The 18,872-nt window shown below is 34.6% G+C and overlaps 1 long non-coding RNA gene across 2 annotated transcripts; it reads right to left on the bottom strand.

The window, feature by feature from the left end:
* Nucleotides 1-12,672: 12,672 nt before the first annotated feature.
* On the bottom strand, nucleotides 12,673-17,386 carry LOC137236838 (uncharacterized). 2 transcript variants are annotated; one of them, XR_010948664.1, is made up of 4 exons: nucleotides 17,052-17,386; nucleotides 16,199-16,993; nucleotides 14,362-14,515; nucleotides 12,673-14,156 (listed from the first exon to the last, which is right to left on the bottom strand). It is a non-coding gene; the product is annotated as an uncharacterized lncRNA (long non-coding RNA). The 2 variants fall into 2 exon arrangements; XR_010948663.1 differs by having other exon boundaries at nucleotides 16,596-16,993; nucleotides 17,052-17,385.
* Between the last annotated feature and the right edge of the window lie 1,486 nt (nucleotides 17,387-18,872).

The raw sequence follows: 18,872 nt of genomic DNA, 5'->3' as shown, positions 1-18,872 counted from the left end.
ACTTCAGATTTGGCAATTGAAGTTTATTACGCCTTGCCCATTCACATACAAAATTTCGCGAAGCACTGTTGTAAACATTCTCCCTATACAACAAAAATACTTGCTAACATATTTTGTGTCGTATTCGATTGTTATATTGCAAGTATGCAGTTTTTAATTGTGAAAAATGTTAGAAAATTTACCGACCAGTGGGAAAAATAATTTCACTTGCAAAGTGTGCCAACACCTTTAGCCAAAGCAAATGTCAAATTCTTCTTCTTATGATTTGCTTGGAACAAAATTGGGGAGTTGCTACTTTTCAATATCAGATGGCGCTAGTGTCGCTCATTCTACCATTCTCCATACAAATACATGCAATCTACTCATAATGCAAGTTACACGCATAGGTACCATAATACGGCACACCCTACGATCACGTTGCTAAGCATGTGACTTATTTATATCAGATAAAGTCGCTGACGCGGCACACGCGCAACCATCGATCAGGTCACCTTACATTAGCTATGGGAATCGCACGCTAAGCAATTCCTGTCTACACGCGCGAGCAGTTCTGGGTAAAGCATGGGAACTGCAATGTAAACATTTTAGTTAAGCTAAGAAGTTATTTAAGTAGGTTGCAACGTATGTTTAGGACAGTAGTTAATTAGCGTGCAAGTGGCACCAATAAAGAAGTTGTGACGTTAATCTGAAATCGTTCCTTGTTTCATTTCAGAAGTATCGGAAGACAGTGAGTTCCTCCGCACCTTTATTTTTTTTACATCTCCCACGAGACGGAAGATAACTGGCGCCCGAGCTTCGGAGTACAGGGTTCGCGTCGCGTGTGTGAAGTGGAAAGTGCACGAAAAAGAGAGAAAATTTAAAATTCTCCAATCTAACAGTGAAAAGTGCAAGCAAAATAGAGAAAATTGAAAATTCCCAATCTAACAGGGAAAAGTGAAAGAAAAGAGAGAAAATTTAAAATTCTCCAATTTAACAGTGAAAAGTGCAAGAAAAATAGAGAAAATTTAAAATTCCCCAATCTAAGAGGGAAAAGTGAAAGAGGAAGAGAGAAAATTGAAAATTCTCCAATCTAAACGCGAATAGAATCCTCAAATGAGACATTGGATTGTGTAGGTCACACGTATATTTTCTTACATTTCTTATCTTTTCAGGATACCTAATCATGAACGCCGACGAAATGAAGAAGTCGCTGACTGAAATGAATGGCGCCGTGAACGCCATCCTCGCTCAGCTGAGGAAATTCGAGGAACGCCTCAAAAGCGTAGAATCGGCAAACGCTGTCGAGTCCATACAAGGACTTAGCCAAACCCTAGAGAGACTAGAAAGTAGGGTAGAAGAGGTTCGTCGGCAATCTGTCGATAGCGAAGCAACACCAGTAGAATAGCCTCTTGTGACTCCTCAGACGGAGGGGGATCTCAAAGAAATAGCAAGGTTACCAGATTGCGTGAAAGAACTTCAAGTGTTTGATGGATCTCGGGAGCACTATACCTCCTGGATCCATAGTGTAGAACAAGTTTTAAGTAATTATAAGCCCGTTCGGCAAAAGCCAATATATAGGGCAATTTTAAGGCACATAAGATGCAAGACTAGGGGAGCGGCAGATGCCGCCTTGGTGTCTCACAATATTCTAGATTCGGATTGGAAGAAAATCAAAGAGATTCTCTCCTTACATTATGCGGACGTTAGGGATATCGAAACCCTTGATCAGCAACTTACCCTCATGACCCAGGTGCGGCAAAAGTTGTCCGAATTCTATGCCCAAATAAACAAGCAATTCTCACTCATGATAATACGATAAGCACTGATAAATATGTGCACACAGAAACGGTGAAGGCATTGGCCGAGGCACATAGACGAAGAGCCTTGGATGTCTTTATCAGGGGGCTAAACGGTGACTTGCCGACCTTGCTTCTTATGCAGAAGTCAAAATCCTTACCTGAGGCATATTCGTCATGCCTCACGTTCATGAACGTGGATCGGCGAAACGCTATTTACCGCCCCCACAGGCATTAAACAGAAGTGACCGAATGTTCGGCGATTCGTACCAAACTCCATCACAGCGATATTTTCCTCGCGGCAGCACAGACTACTCTGGCACACCGCAGAATCCAGCCCCGAACCATTCAAGGTACAATAATGCAACCCACTCCAATGGGAGCTTTGTAGACCGACATCAAAATCAGAGGGGATTCAACTCCCCATACGCCAGGTCAGGGCAAACCAGGAATAGCCACCAATCTGCGCAAAGCTGGCGCAACAACAGTGACCCCCTCGGCTTTAAGAGTGGATGCCGGTGCATCCTCTCAAACCCGCCAGACAGGAAATTCCAGGTTCTCTAGGCACGACGGGCCAAGGAGAAATCAGTTTCCAACAAAATTTTCAAACAACGAAACAAACAAGAAACAAAAATTGTTTCATCTAGTGGCCGTAGACGAAGAGAAGGGAGAATATGCCTCCAGTGAACAAAAAGATTCACCAGTTGACCAACTAAATTTTACAATGGGAGCCTCGTGTCCGGCGTACCATATTTAGAGTACGTCACTCAGGGTCAAGGTATATTAGAGTTCTTAGTTGACACCGGCGCAAACAAGAATTACATTAGCGAGCGCGTAGCTTTAAATACTACCCCAGTGGAAAAACCATTCCACGTAATCTCGGCGGGGGGAAGAATCAAAATCGACAAGAAAGTCTGCGGAAACTTTTTTCAGTTTGTTGGTAGGGATCTGCCGACTACATTCTTTGTCCTTCCCGGTCTAGAATCATTTGACGGGATAATAGGGGATGATACTCTCTCAGAAATTAAAGCGGTGTTAGATAGGGAGCTCAATACCCTCATCCTTAAACCAGACATCCTCCTGCCTCTTAAGCGAAAGACTGCGCAACAGGTTAACTCCATTAATATAGACATCCCCCTTGACAACTATGTCACCGAACGTACGAAAAGCAAGCTATATGGGATTCTAGAAAAGTACGAAACTTTATTCGGTCCAGTCGCCCAAACTACGGAAATTCAAACCAACCTCCAGGCTGAGATAAAAACAGTAACCGAAAACCCCATTTACACCAAAAGCTATCCCTACCCCGTCAATATGCGTGGAGAAGTCGAAAGACAAATTCAGGAACTGCTTTCACAAGGCATCATCCGTCCGTCAAAGAGTCCCTATAACTCCCCCCTATAGATTGTCCCAAAGAAATCTGGCTCGGATGAAGAAAAGAAATACCGGATGGTCATTGATTTTAAAAGGTTAAACGCCGTAACGATTCCCAATACATATCCCATCCCGGACATCAACGGGACTATTGCCAGCCTTGGCGAAGCCAAATATTTTACCACACTGGACTTAACGTCAGGATTCCATCAAATCCCAATGAAAAAGTGTGACATCCCTAAAACGGCATTTTCCACCATGAATGGAAAATATGAATTCCTGCGACTTCCTTTCGGGCTAAAGAATGCGCCCTCTATCTTCCAAAGAATGATAGACGATGTCCTCAAAGAATTTATAGGCCGAATTTGTTTTGTATATATCGACGATATAATTATCTTCAGCAAGGACGAGGCCACCCATTTGGAGGACATCGAAACAATTCTTTTTAGACTACTAGACGCGGGACTCAAAGTTAACCTCAAAAAAACCCAGTTTTTAAAAAGAAGCGTTGAATTTCTGGGTTATATTATAACCTCCGAAGGAATCCTGCCAGATCCTAAGAAGATAAATTCGATAAGAAATCTGTTGCCACCCTCAAATCTAAAAGAGCTCAAAAGTTGGCGCGGTATTGTCGCAGAACTATGATGGTAAAGACAAGCCAATTCCGCTTATATCAAGAAGCTTAACAACCACAGAGGAAGGGTACGCTACAAACGAAAAAGAGATGCTCGCCATCGTTTGGGCGTTAGACAATCTGCGAAATTACTTGTATGGTGCCAAGAAAATACGTATATTCACTGACCACCAACCACTAACTTTCTCCCTCAGCAATCGCAACTACAATGCTAAGCTGAAGCGATGGAAAGCCCGGATCGAAGAATACAATTATGAACTCATCTACAAACCCGGAAAATCTAACGTCGTGGCTGATGCCCTTTCTCGTTTAAAAACCCAAGTAAACCAACTGACGGATTCAATGCCGCCCACATCCGAGGTCGATAGTCAGAATGCAACCATGGGATCAGATTCCGATACAGTACATAGCGCAGAACAGGATAACACAGACCTGATCCCCTTCGTGGAAGTACCACTAAATGTTTGCAGAAACCAAATTGTGTTCGGGGGCAGACTTCAAATCTACGAAGAACCGCACCCTGGACACTGTACTGGCTTGTGAGACGTGTAAACTCAGTAAATACGACAGGCACCCCCATAGGCCAGAATTACAGGCTACACCAATCCCATCGCGACCATGCGAGATCCTTCACTTAGATATATTCGAAATTCAGGGGGAAAAATTTTTGAGTTGCATCGACAAATTTTCTAAATTCGCAAAGCTTTTTCACATCAGAAACAAAGGAACCCTGCACCTTAGGCAAAAAGTAGTGAAACTTCTGCACTATTTCACCACCCCTAGAATTTTAGTCACTGATAACGAACGCGGATTGATTAGCCCTGTTATACAAAGCTTGTTAGAATCTCTAGGAATTCAGCTTTACCGCACTCCAACTCAGAGGAGTGAGGTGAACGGCCAAATCAAGAGATTTCACTCTACGTTACTTGAAATTTTTAGATGTCTAAAGGCGGAGAATGAAGCCCTCAGGACCAAGGAACTTGTTATCATAGCTGTAGATCGCTATAATAATTCAGTCCACTCGGTAACGAACAAAAGACCAACAGACATTTTTTTTAATCGCTCACAAGCCTCCAAATTTCAATAACTCCTTGACCAGAGCAAAAAAATGAATATCCAAATTAAAGCACTACTGAGGGAAAAGCAAATGGCTCAGATAAAAAGATACAATAAAAAAAGGATGCTACCGGAGCGTTATGACGAAAATGACGTCATATACGTGAAGGATAAGCAAATAAAGGGGAAGCAAAAACCTCTATACAAGAAAGAAATCGTTTCAAAAGACAATAAAGTTTCAGTCACCACACTTAATGGGAAAAAAATTCATAAACTTCACATTAAAAATATAAAAAGAAGGGGACAAACTACCCCCACACAATAAAACAAACAAACATAAAAAAAACATGAAAAGAAACTATAAAAGATCTGGCACCAAGAGGGAGTTTATCTAACAAGAGCGGGCTTGTAAGTGGGACAAATCGTGCCTTAGTAGGCTCGTAGTGCCATCGAATTTGACAAATGGCTACACTACTTCCAAACGGGATTCTGGCGATCTCCCCATAGCTGGTTCGAGAAATGTTAACACCTCTGGTCCAGGAGAAAAAAAGAAAAATTTGAGCTTATGCGCCTAATCCGCTAAGCAAATATTTATTTAATTCTCTGCGCCTAATCCGTAGATGAAAAAGAAAAAAAGAAAAATTTGAGCTTATGCGCCTAATCCGCTAAGCAAATATTTATTTAATTCTCTGCGCCTAATCCGTAGATGAAAAAGAAAAAAAAAAGAAAAATTTGAGCTTATGCGCCCAATCCGCTAAGCAAATATTTATTTAATTCTCTGCGCCTAATCCGTAGATGAAAGAAAAAAAGAAAAAAGAAAAACAAACTTAAGCTTATGCGCCTAATCCGCTAAGCAAAAATAAAGCAAAATTTTTTTTAACAAAAACAAATAAAAAAATTAAAATAAAAATAAAATTAAAATATTAATCCAAAGAAAAGAAGAAAAACGAAAAAATTGTTAACAATGAAAAACGAAAAAAAAGAAAACCAAAATTTTTCACCTTTTAATTTTCCCAATTTTTTGTCCCTTTTTATTTTTGAAACCCTTTGTAATAACAGTATAAAGTAAAATTTTTTAATTTTATTTTAATCTTCCCCACTAATCATAATTTGTAAACCACTAACACATTAACAAATTAACATCGCTAAAAAGGCGAAAATCCTAAACAAAACAGTAACGCTAGTTTAATGATAACCAATCTAATTTTAAGAATTCCGCTTACTAATAATACCTTCCTACTACCAATAATATTTTTCCTCTTTATTAAATAGATAACCGTAACTTACTTAGAACATAACAACTACTAACTACATTAAATTAGAATTAACATCTTGCGTTGCAGATTCCCACTGCTGGCATCAGCCATCAGCGCAGTACACATATTTAACTACAAAGCCCCAATAATAACCATCCAGAGCGGAGATGGGTGGATCATAGGGGGCTCATTCAAACTCATACACGTCATCGACCTACAAAAATATACCACGATGGTGACTCAAATGGATAAATTAGCAAGCCATCTAATCAAACGAACCGACGAGCAGCTCTTAGCCCAGCACTACATCAACCAAACACTCGAACGACTCGGAGAGTTGATGGGAAGCACAAGCAAGACTAGAGTCACCCGATCCATTGACTGGATTGGGTCGGCATGGAAATGGCTGGCAGGATCGCCTGACGCAACAGATTGGAATAACATCCTCCACAGCCAAAACCAGATAATAGCGAACAACAACCATCAATATAAGGTCAATAGAAAGCTATTCACAACCACCGAAGAAGTATTGAAACGAATTGAAGAAGTGGTGAACCGCACCAACTACGTAGTAAAGGAAACAGAAGGAATCGAATTCGAGCAAAGCGCTCTTCGCAACATCGTCCTCGTTCGCGAAGAGGTCAATGAATTTGTGCGAGAATGCAATTGGCAAAGCGAGGAATTGTTAATACCAACTTTTTAGACATAGACGAGGTGAACCAAATCCTATCCGAAACAGAAACCCTCCCATACCAGAATGTAATTGAGGCAATCGAATATGGCCAACCATCGGTCCTCACAAACGGGACACTTCTACTCTACGTCCTATCGATGCCGAAAGTGACAGCCAGGAAATACAATCTTCTAATTACGCGCGCTGGAATCTACGCTGGTAAACAAGGGGACCTACCGTTCGACAGAATGCTGGTGAATCAAGAGGAGACATACGGGTTGACGAAGGATTACATGGTTATCGGCTCATCCACAGTATGCAGCTCCGAGTCCTTGATTGGAAGAAAACAGCTGCCTGCCACTACTCTTAAAAGGTGGGGCTGCTAGTTGTCAATTTATTAGACGAAACGGATCCCATATAGAGCTGATAAACGAAAACACAATTTTCATTTCAAATTACCAGGGCATAATAAGGAGCAACAATGCCACAAATACGATTAATGGCGCATACTTAATTCAATTCAACAACGAGACAATCAAGATTGGCGATCAGGAATTTTCCAGCAATGAAGCTGTTACCGTACACGCCTTTCCAGCCGTACTTTCTAACATAAAAAACCATACCATGAAAGTCAACTTGGAGTACATCCACGACATCACAATGGGGAATGTTAAGTATCTAGGCTATGTCAATGAAAAAATAAATTTTGCTATCGTTACAGAGGCTATCTCGATTTGCGCAATAGCTCTTATTGCCGGAACGCTGTGGAGATGTTACACAAAGAAACTAGACCTTCCACGGGTTCAAATTCCTACGCATTGGACAGGAAACATTAGCATAAATAGGATCCCCAAAGACAAATCTGCACCTGAATTATATCGCTCAGATCCTAGCCTGCCAGTCACATGCGTCAGTACTAAATCATCACCAGAAGGTCGCAATCACTCCTTACAAAATTTCTTCCCCTCACGCTTTTCGACATTTGACCTACGAGGCGCAGATCTTTAAAGGGGGAGGAGTTACACGCATAGGTACCATAATACGGCACACCCTACGATCACGTTGCTAAGCATGTGACTTATTTAGTTCAATAAGGTAAAGTCGCTGACGCGGCACACGCGCAACCATCGATCAGGTCACCTTACATTAGTTATGGGAATCGCACGCTAAGCAATTCCTGTCTACACGCGCGAGCAGTTCTGGGTAAAGCATGGGAACTGCAATGTAAACATTTTAGTTAAGCTAAGAAGTTATTTAATTAGGTTGCAACGTATGTTTAGGACAGTAGTTAATTAGCGTGCAAGTGGCACGAATAAAGAAGTTGTGACGTTAATCTGAAATCGTTCTTTGTTTCATTTCACAAGTATCGGAGGACAGTGAGTTCCTCCGCACCTTTAATTTTTTTACATCTCCCACGAGACGGGAGATAACTTGGATAAGCATGTGTTAAACTCCGCAGTGTCATAGTACGTACATCGGCTGGCGAGTATCACCGTCCAGCAGCGAAAATAGCCGTACTTGATGTGAAAGGTGATATTAGAGGTGACGTTGCATGGGGCTCGGTTATTATCTCCCTAGGGTCGCAATACCGGGGGGAGAATGTTGCAACACCACCTTACATTTAAAAAAAGAAGTGTGGCAACACTAAAATGAGAATGACAATCATAAATGAAAGGACAACCATTTTGTAATGAGGACGTATATCAACGCCAGAACGACTGAATTCAACGAAAATTTTTCTTTTTTTCAATATTATTCATTTTAACGAAAAACTAAAGTAAGAAAATGTTTTATTAGAATATGGAAATATTGTAACCATTTTTCTTTTATTAAACAGTTTTTTAAAGCTTCTGTAAACATAAATTTGCGTTTTATTTCTGGTGTGACAGTTGCTCTTAAAAGTTGGTGGACCAACAGTTTGTATCGATAATGCATTCGATGCATGTAATGACATGTTATGTGGCGACGTCAGCGGTGGCGTTTCAAACATTCCTTAACTCCCCTCCTTGTTAAGAAAAATTGTCCTCACTTTTTACTGTTGTTGTGTTCTAAGGTGGATCAATTCCGCTTCGTATATTTCGTTAGTGAGTTTTCTCTTTTTTTCTTCCTGCTTTATTTTGAAGCATTGGCATATTTTGGCCTAAGAGTACACAAGGAGTGCTAGAGTTGCTAGGCTGAGAATGCTATACAATGTGAACTTTACCGGATGTTCTTTTATAGGTATAGTGTATTTGTACATTTTTTGTATGTTCGTCAATTTGTAATCTGACTCGGAAGTTAGAATTTTTAGGATTTCTAATTGTTCGTTAGTGTGAGCATGGATTGCGTTTTTTGTTTCTTCTTGATGGTTGAGGTATGTTTTTTCGTCGATATTTGTGGATAGGTTAAATTGTATAAATTTCGGTCCTTTAATTGTATATCCATTCCACGTATGTACTCCATCTGTGATGATATTACCGCGATCAAATACTAATATAGGTTTATTGTTTTCTTGAATGATGTTACATTTAGCTTCCTTATTTTCTAAAAGTGGTATAGTACAATTATCATCTGCCAATTGTTGACATATATTCATTCCTACATAGTTTCTACATTTAGCTACTCTAGTATATTTGTTGTTACATTCAGCAATATGTTTGTCAGTAATTATTTTTCCTTGTCTATACATTAGTGGTGTTATATTATACAATTTACATTTGTTTGTTATAAGTGGATATTTATAAATAGTTATTACGCAGTTTTGGTATAGGCAAATTTGTATATCTGCATATTCTAGTACATTTATTATGGGTGTATCAAATTGTTCATTTGTAATTATTTCTTCAACATCATTTAAATTTAAAGAGCCTGAATAAAAATTTCCATTTTTTGCAAAATTGATTGTATTTGTGATGGCTACAAGCTCTTGATAGAATTCGTTTATTACTATTTTTTCTGTTACTGATTTAAGATCTAAGATTTCTAAGATTTTTTCAAATTGAGAATTAATCTTTTGTTGTTGGTTGTTGTTTTTAATAAGTTCATTGGGTCCTGTCTTAATTTCTAGGTCTGGTGTTCCTGTTATAAATTTTAAGATTGAAACTAAGAAATTTAAAGATCTCTTAGCTCTATGCGAAGTTGATATAAGTTGCGATTTCAAGGTTTCTATCCTGTTTATTAATTAAGTTTCTTACTGATTTTCATCTGTGGCGTACCTGTTTCTTATTATTTTTTCGTATGGTGCTAGATTTGTACTTAGGTTAGCTATGTGGTACAAATATTTTGAATTCTCAAATAAAAAAGACGGATCTCTCCATGGTTTAATTATACAAGGTTACCCATGTAGCACAATGTCACGCTGTACTTTTCACCTTCCAAACTCCCACATTGCTCCTAAAACTCAAGGTGTTACTTCTTTTTAAACTCCTTTCAGAACATTGAACAACAATTTTAAAAACGTATTTAAAGTTTAACTTATAAAAAAAGTACAAGTTGGGTACACTTATATACTTTTGACAGTTTATTTTGTTCTCATCCGTTAAAAAATTTAATATTTTTCTGCAAATCTGAAATTCTATTTTTTAATAGTTTTAATTTGTTTAACTGTGAATTTCTTTTGCAGGTAGGATTTACAATACACGAGCATATCCATAAAGGTTTTACAGGACTTTGTAGGAACTATTGGCTTTTCCTGCAAGAAATTAATCAGAAAAAAGTAAGTATAATCGAAAGTGATGTAAAAATGAAGTAAATATGTCTTCTGTATTGCTATTCTTATTTTCAGGACTTTGTATCACCTAGTTGTTTTTCATATACCAGTTTTTTTTTGTAAAAGTAAGATTTTATACAATACCAATAAACATATTTGCTTTTCATACGTTTTAAAAGAAAGTGCTTTAAGGATGAGCGATAGATAGTCCCTGTTGGCAGCTCCCTTTGGTTAGTTTTGAGGAATTACAGAGTTCAGTAAAAAAATGGTGGATCATCTAATGCGGTTGTGTAAAATTTCAAAGAAAATCATTTCAGCCGCTGCCTAGGCTAGATGGAAGCAGCTCACTTAAACACATAAAGTAACGGTGCAACTGTTTTCTGATCGTTAAGTGAATACTGCATTGCAACGTTATACTTCTGGATAAGGCAACCATCGATCCTAGAAATTTCCTTCGGGAATTCGTGTACCTCCCATCCGAGGTGATAACGCCTTGTCTTTGCAAAAGCTGGGCAGATAAGAATAAATTGATTGGATGACTCCACCTTTGTGTTCCCAATACAACCAAAAGAGTTGGAGATTTCAATTCTCCAATCACCTTTAAAAAAAACCCTAGTAATATCATTGAGCATTTGTCAACTTTTTGAAGGATCTTGACTTCCGTGTTCTTTCACAACTGGAAGGTTCAGTTTGCAGTACTGCAACATCTCTAAGGTGTTGACGAGTCGCGCTTGTTCAGCAAGCGAGCCCTTAGGCGGAGAGGGACTCCAGTTAAAGTTGACTAGAGTTTAATCTTGCCACTTTGTTCAAAAACATAATTTTGAGTCTCATCTCTGCTTAAGCGGCCGAAGTGGCAGGATTAAACTCTAGTCAACTTTAACTGGAGTTTAAACTTGCAATGAAAAACCGGGCAATAAATTCATTACCTTCGTTATATTATATGCTATTTTAAAACAATATTAGCAACTTCTATCCATACATTTTTGTAAAATTTTAGTACCTTTTTGAAAGAGGGATTAAATTCTTTCCCTTTTCCTCTCCTTCTTAAAAACGACCATGAGTGCGGAGTGTCAAATTTTAAATAAAGCTACATCCGGAACCTCTTGTAATTGAATCATGGGATCTGTCTCTGTTAACACATATTTTTTGTTATTCAAATCAGTTATTTTGTCACTGTTAGCAATTTTCAAAAGTAAGAAAAATATTATTGCGATTCTGCACATTTTGCTTGTTTTCTAATATTGTCTTTGTGTATAACTTTCCCTCTTGCTGTTAAAATTTTGTCCCCACGATCTTCTTCTACTTTGTGTTTATTATATTTCGTTGCTAATTTATTTCTTTTATCGGTTTTTAGGTATACGAAGCCACCTTTTTTGTTTGTAATTGTGTGTCTGTTTTTGTTATGATATTGCAGGAGTTTATCATGTTTGTCGATTAAAATGTCCTTTATATCGGCGTATTTCTCTCTGTTAAAAAACACTTCCTCAGGTTTGGACCCTGTGGTGGAATGAATCGTCCTGTTGTACTGCTTCACGGCGTTAAATGGTTCTTCTCCCGGTGCCGTATGATTTTCCTGTGCTAGAGCTGTTAATAGTTCAATTAGTGTACTGTGTATGCGTTCAACTTGAGCGTTCGTCGTTGAGTGGTGTACTGGTGTGACTGAGTGTTCTGTATGTAGTCTGTCGTATACTGATTTACCCAGCAGCATTGTTCAGCATTAAAATACTATATAAATCGTACAGAAACATCAGCAGAGATGTAGTTACAAAACCTGAATATTCTCATTCGCATTAACACATGGGTGGCCGCGAAAAGAACTATCTGAAAACTGAAGATTAAGAAGTCAACGTTTCTGTAGTGAAAAAAGTACTGAACACGCAGTGAGAATTTCCACATGAAAAAACTATCCCATCGGAAGGTAAAGTATCCACAAGAAAAAGAGAATGAACAGGAAGTGGAAGTATCCGCAGGAATAATGTCGTTACAATTCAGTAAGAATATCAATAGGAAAAAATATTTTAAACGCAATTATTTTATCAAATAGAGGTAATATTTATTTTACATAAAATAAACTTAAAATATTCATTTATAAAAATCAACAAGTAAGGAAGGCTAAGTTCGGGTGTAACCGAACATTATATACTAAGTTGAGAGCTATGGAGACAAAATAAGAGAAAATCACCATGTAGGAAAATGAACCTAAGGTAACCCTGGAATGTGTTTGTATGACATGTGTATCAAATGGAAGGTTTTAAAGAGTATTTTAAGAGGGAGTGGGCCATAGTTCTATAGGTGGACGCCGTTTAAGGATATCGCCATAAATGTGGACCAGGGCTGACCTAGAATTTGTTTGTACGATATGGGTATCAAATGAAAGGTGTTAATGAGTATTTTAAAAGAGAGTGGGCCTTAGTTCTATAGGTGGACGCCTTTTCGAGGAATCGCCATAAAGGTGGACCAGGGGTGACTCTAGAATGCGTTTGTACAATATGGGTATCAAACGAAAGGTGTTGATGAGTATTTTAAAAGGGAGTGGGCCTTAGTTCTATGGGTGGACGCCTTTTCGAGATATCGCAATAATGGTGGACCAGGGGTTTTTGTACGATATGGGTATCAAATTAAAGGTATTAATGAGGGTTTTAAAAGGGAGTGGCACTTAGTTGTATATGTGAAGGCGTTTTCGAGATATCGACCAAAATGTGGGCCAGGGTGACCCAGAACATCATCTGTCGCGTACCGCTAATTTATTTATATATGTAATACCACGGACAGTATTCCTGCCAAGATTCCAAAGGCTTTTGATTTCGCCCTGCAGAACTTTTTCATTTTCTTCTACTTAATATGGGAGGTGTCACACCCATTTTACAAAGTTTTTTTCTAAAGCTATATTTTGCTTCAATAAACCAATCCAATTACCACGTTTCATTCCTTTTTTCGTACTTAGTATAGAATTATGGCATTTTTTTAATTTTTCGTAATTTACGAGCGGCCGAGTGGAAGGACAAACGGTCAACTGTGTATAAAAACTAGGCGTGGCTTCAACCGATTTCGCCCTTTTTCACAGAAAATAGTTATCGTCCTAGAATCTAAGCCCCTACCAAATTTCACAAGGATTGGTACATTTTTGTTCGCCTTATGGCGAACTTTTTGGGTTTTTAGAAATTTTCGATATCGAAAAAGTGGGTGTGGTTATGGCCCGATTTCGTTCATTTTAAATAGCGATCTGAGATGAGTGCCCTACATACCAAATTTCACCAAGATACCTCCAAATTTACTCAAGTTATCGTGTTAATGGACGGACCGACGGACATGGCTCAAACAAATTTTTTCTCGATACTGATGATTTTGATATATGGAAGTCTATATCTATCTCGATTCCTTTATACGTGTACAACCAACCGTTATCCAATCGAAGTTAATATACTCTATGAGCTCTGCTCAACTGAGTATAAAAAATAAAAATACGTATTCCGTATACATATGTATAAAAAATTCAGTCAATTCACATTTTAAAGAGTCTTCTTCGTTATTTTTTTTAATTTCAGGTATACAATTTTATGTGCATAAATACATATATTGCCTTATTTATTTTTCTTTTGCAATTATACCGCTTTGTATTTCTTGTTTTTAATTTTCTGGAAGGCGCTGCGCACATCTCTTGTATAATCGGACATTGAATAACCGCCTCTTTGTATGGATTCTGAAAATTTTAAGATACAAATTATTTAAAAATCTGACTAACAACAGAACACGTTACTGTTTGCAAAATTATAGGCTAAAAATATGAGTATAAACATGAAGGGGGAGTTGGGGTGAGATGGTAGAGGAAGTGAAAGTGGAACAGGAAGACAGAAAACATCATCTGCTGGGTATGCTAGTAAAAAAAATAACTCCTTGATACTCACCGTACAAAGCTCTGTTAAGGTTGACAAAGTCTCGCAGGCCTTTTTCGCTGGACCGCCCAGAGTTATTCATTTCGAAACACAATTCTTCCGAAAGTATCCTATGCAGATACTTATGAATGCCATACGGTATGAGTATAGATCTAAAAATTATGACCTTTAAATAGAAAAAAATTATATTATTAAAATAGGGATTTTTAATTAAATGATTGAAAGTGGAAAAGGAAGTGAAAGTGGAACAGGAAGACAGAAAACATCATCTGCTGGGTATGCTAGTAAAAAAATTATATTATTAAAATAAGGATTTTTAATTAAATTATTGCCACCTTACATATCTTTCAAAATCCGTTTTCACTTTATTTTCATGTTCTTCAATTTCCAACAGACTTGAAACTGGAAAATTAGCTTTGGGACTTCGAAAGTTAAAGTTAAAAATATATTTAAAGTGAAAGTTAAAGTTAAAATTAAAGTTAAAGTTAAAGTTAACGTTAAAGTTAAAGTTATAGTTTAAGTTAAAGTTAAAGTTAAAGTTAAAGTTAAAGTTAAAGTTAAAGTTAAAATTAAAGTTAAAGTTAAAGTTTAAGTTTAAGTTAAAGTGAATGTTAAAGTTAAATCGAAAGTTAAAGTTAAAGTTAAAAATAAAGTTAAAGTTAAAGTGAAAGTTAAAATTAAAGTTAAAGTTAAGGTTAAAGTTAAAGTTAAAATTAAAGTTAAAGTTAAAGTTAAAGTAAAATTTAAAGTTAAAGTTAAAGTTAAAGTTAAAATTAAAGTTAAAGTTAAAGATAAAGTTAAAGTTAAAGTTAAAGTTAAAATTAAAGTTAAAGTTAAAGTTAAAGTTAAAGTTAAAGTTAAAGTAAAAGTAAAAGTAAAAGTTAAAGTTAAAGCTAAAGTTAAAGTTAAAGTGAATGTTAAAGTTAAAGCGAAAGTTAAAGTTAAAAATAAAGTTAAAGTTAAAGTTAAAGGTAAAGTTAAAGTTAAAGTTAAAGTTAAAATTAAACTTAAAGTTAAGGGTAAAGTAAAAGTAAAAGTAAAAGTAAAAGTAAAAGTAAAAGTAAAAGTTAAAGGTAAAATTAAAGTTAAAGTTAAAGTTAAAGTTATAGTTAAAGTTAAAGTTAAAGTTGAAGTTAAAGTTAAAGTGAATGTTAAAATTAAAGCGAAAGTTAAAGTTAAAGTTAAAGTTAAAAATAAAGTTAAAGTTAAAGTTAAAGGTAAAGTTAAAGTTAAAATTAAAGTTAAAGTTAAAATTAAAGTTAAAGTTAAAGTTAAAGTTAAACTTAAAGTTAAAGTTAAAGTGAAAATGAAAGTTAAAGTGAATGTTAAAGTTAAAGCGAAAGTTAAAGGTTAAAGTTAAAAATAAAGTTAAAGTTAAAGTTAAAATGAAAGTTAAAGTTAAAGTCAAAGTTAAAGTCAAATTTAAAGTTAAAGTTAAAGTTAAGGTTAAAGTTAAAGTTAAAGTTAAAGTTAAAGTCAAAGTTAAAATTAAAGTTAAAGTTAAGGTTAAAGTTAAAGTTAAATTTAAAGTTAAAGTTACTGTTAAAGTTAAAGTAAAAGTTAAATTTAAAGTTAAAGTTAAAGTTAACGTTAAAGTGAATGTTAAAGTTAAAGTTAAAGTTAAAGTGAATGTTAAAGTTAAAGTGAAAGTTGAAGTTAAAGATAAAAATAAATTTAAAGTTAAAGTAAAAGTTAAATATTAACTTCTCATGTGTTTTCTTATCGGTCACCACGCTTAAAAAGGTTAACTTGAATTAAAATCGAAGACAAAACTTGAATTAATATAAAGAAAACAAAATGTTGTTTAAATATTATAATTGCATAAGTTGATAATATGCAATAGCTTTACCGCGGCAGTCCCCGAGTATCACACGTCCTTTTTCTTTTAGTATGTAGGAGTTTTAATGTTGTATTCGTTCGATGTTAAATTATTTAATATTTGACCAAAGTATTTTGATAATCCGTAACATGGGACGCTGACAGATGATGTTATTGGGCGTAAAGGAAGGTTTGATTTGTGGGTTTTTGGTAGACCGTAGAGTCTAGGCGCTGTGGCTGCGGTGCATGTTAGTTGACCTTTCTCTTTGAAAATTATTATTTTTTTTTTGTAAATATCGTCGACTAGTTGGTTATTCTGTTTTTGTAGTGCATGTGTTGGGTCATTTCTCGATGTTTTTTTGTCTTCAAGTAACATTTCCATTTTTTTGTTTGTAGTCAATTTTGTACATTGCCACTGTCTTATTTACCTTTGTCCGAGTCTGGAATAATGATGCTATCTTCGTGTTTGTTTAAAAATTCTGTAGTTTTTCTGTACGCTTCTAGGATGAATTCGTCCGTTGGGTTTTGCTTGTTGTGTCCATTTCTTTCTCTCTCTCATCTTCTATTTGCTGTATGATCTGCTACATTTCAGCAATGATCTTTAAAGGTTTAAAACTAGTGTTTGTTGTGGGTAGTGTAAATTTTCTACCGAGAGAGAGTAACCATTTTACTTCCTCGGAAAATTGTATTTTCGTTTTGTTTACAAACCAATCGCTCCGAAAGTATCCTATGCTTCCGGAGCTTCCGAAAGTATCCTATGCAGATACTTATGAATGCCATACGGAAAGTGGAACAGGAAGACAGAAAACATCATCTGCTGGGTATGCTAGTAAAAAAATTATATTATTAAAATAAGGATTTTAATTAAATTATTGCCACCTTACATATCTTTCAAAATCCGTTTTCACTTTATTTTCATGTTCTTCAATTTCCAACAGACTTGAAACTGGAAAATTAGTTTTGGGACTTCGAAAGTTAAAGTTAAAAATATATTTAAAGTGAAAGTTAAAGTTAAAATTAAAGTTAAAGTTAAAGTTAAAGTTAAAGTTAACGTTAAAGTTAAAGTTAAAGTTAAAGTTAAAATTAAAGTTAAAGTTTAAGTTTAAGTTAAAGTGAATGTTAAAGTTAAATCGAAAGTTAAAGTTAAAGTTAAAAATAAAGTTAAAGTGAAAGTGAAAGTTAAAGTTAAAGTTAAAGTTAAAGTTAAGGTTAAAGTTAAGGTTAAAGTTAAAGTTAAAATTAAAGTTAAAGTTAAAGTTAAAGTAAAATTTAAAGTTAAAGTTAAAGTTAAAGTTAAAGTTAAAATTAAAGTTAAAGTTAAAGATAAAGTTAAAGTAAAATTTAAAGTTAAAGTTAAAGTTAAAATTAAAGTTAAAGTTAAAGATAAAGTTAAAGTTAAAGTTAAAGTTAAAATTAAAGTTAAAGTTAAAGTAAAAGTAAAAGTAAAAGTTAAAGCTAAAGTTAAAGTTAAAGTGAATGTTAAAGTTAAAGCGAAAGTTAAAGTTAAAAATAAAGTTAAAGTTAAAGGTAAAGTTAAAGTTAAAGTTAAAGTTAAAATTAAAGTTAAAGTTAAAGGTAAAGTAAAAGTAAAAGTAAAAGTAAAAGTAAAAGTAAAAGTTAAAGGTAAAGTTAAAGTTAAAGTTAAAGTTATAGTTAAAGTTAAAGTTAAAGTTAAAGTTAAAGTTGAAGTTAAAGTTAAAGTGAATGTTAAAATTAAAGCGAAAGTTAAAGTTAAAGTTAAAAATAAAGTTAAAGTTAAAGTTAAAGGTAAAGTTAAAGTTAAAATTAAAGTTAAAGTTAAAATTAAAGTTGAAGTTAAAGTTAAAGTTAAACTTAAAGTTAAAGTTAAAATGAAAATGAAAGTTAAAGTGAATGTTAAAGTTAAAGCGAAAGTTAAAGTTAAAGTTAAAAATAAAGTTAAAGTGAAAATGAAAGTTAAAGTTAAAGTCAAAGTTAAAGTCAAATTTAAAGTTAAAGTTAAAGTTAAGGTTAAAGTTAAAGTTAAATTTAAAGTTAAAGTCAAAGTTAAAATTAAAGTTAAAGTTAAGGTTAAAGTTAAAGTTAAATTTAAAGTTAAAGTTAAAGTTAAAGTTAAAGTAAACGTTAAATTTAAAGTTAAAGTTAACGTTAAAGTGAATGTTAAAGTTAAAGTTAAAGTTAAAGTTAAAGTTATAGTTAAATTTAAAGTGAATGTTAAAGTTAAAGTTATAGTTAAATTTAAAGTGAATGTTAAAGTTAAAGTGAAAGTTGAAGTTAAAGATAAAAATAAATTTAAAGTTAAAGTTAAAGTAAAAGTTAAATATTAACTTCTCATTTATTCAATAAAAGTAAAAAATGTGTTTTCTTATCGGTCACCACGCTTAAAAAGGTTAACTTGAATTAAAATCAAAGACAAAACTTGAATTAATATAAAAATATATTTAAAGTGAAAGTTAAAGTTAAAATTAAAGTTAAAGTTAAAGTTAAAGTTAACGTTAAAGTTAAAGTTAAAGTTAAAGTTAAAATTAAAGTTAAAGTTTAAGTTTAAGTTAAAGTGAATGTTAAAGTTAAATCGAAACTTAAAGTTAAAGTTAAAAATAAAGTTAAAGTTAAAGTTAAAGTTAAAGTTAAAGTTAAAGTTAAAGTTAAAGTTAAAGTTAAAGTTAAGGTTAAAGTTAAGGTTAAAGTTAAAGTTAAAATTAAAGTTAAAGTTAAAGTTAAAGTAA

Source organism: Eurosta solidaginis, chromosome 1, assembly GCF_040869045.1.
Source record: "Eurosta solidaginis isolate ZX-2024a chromosome 1, ASM4086904v1, whole genome shotgun sequence".
Taxonomy (NCBI): domain Eukaryota; kingdom Metazoa; phylum Arthropoda; class Insecta; order Diptera; family Tephritidae; genus Eurosta; species Eurosta solidaginis.
Note: the sequence above shows the minus strand (reverse complement) of the source record. Positions and strands in the feature narration are given on the sequence as shown.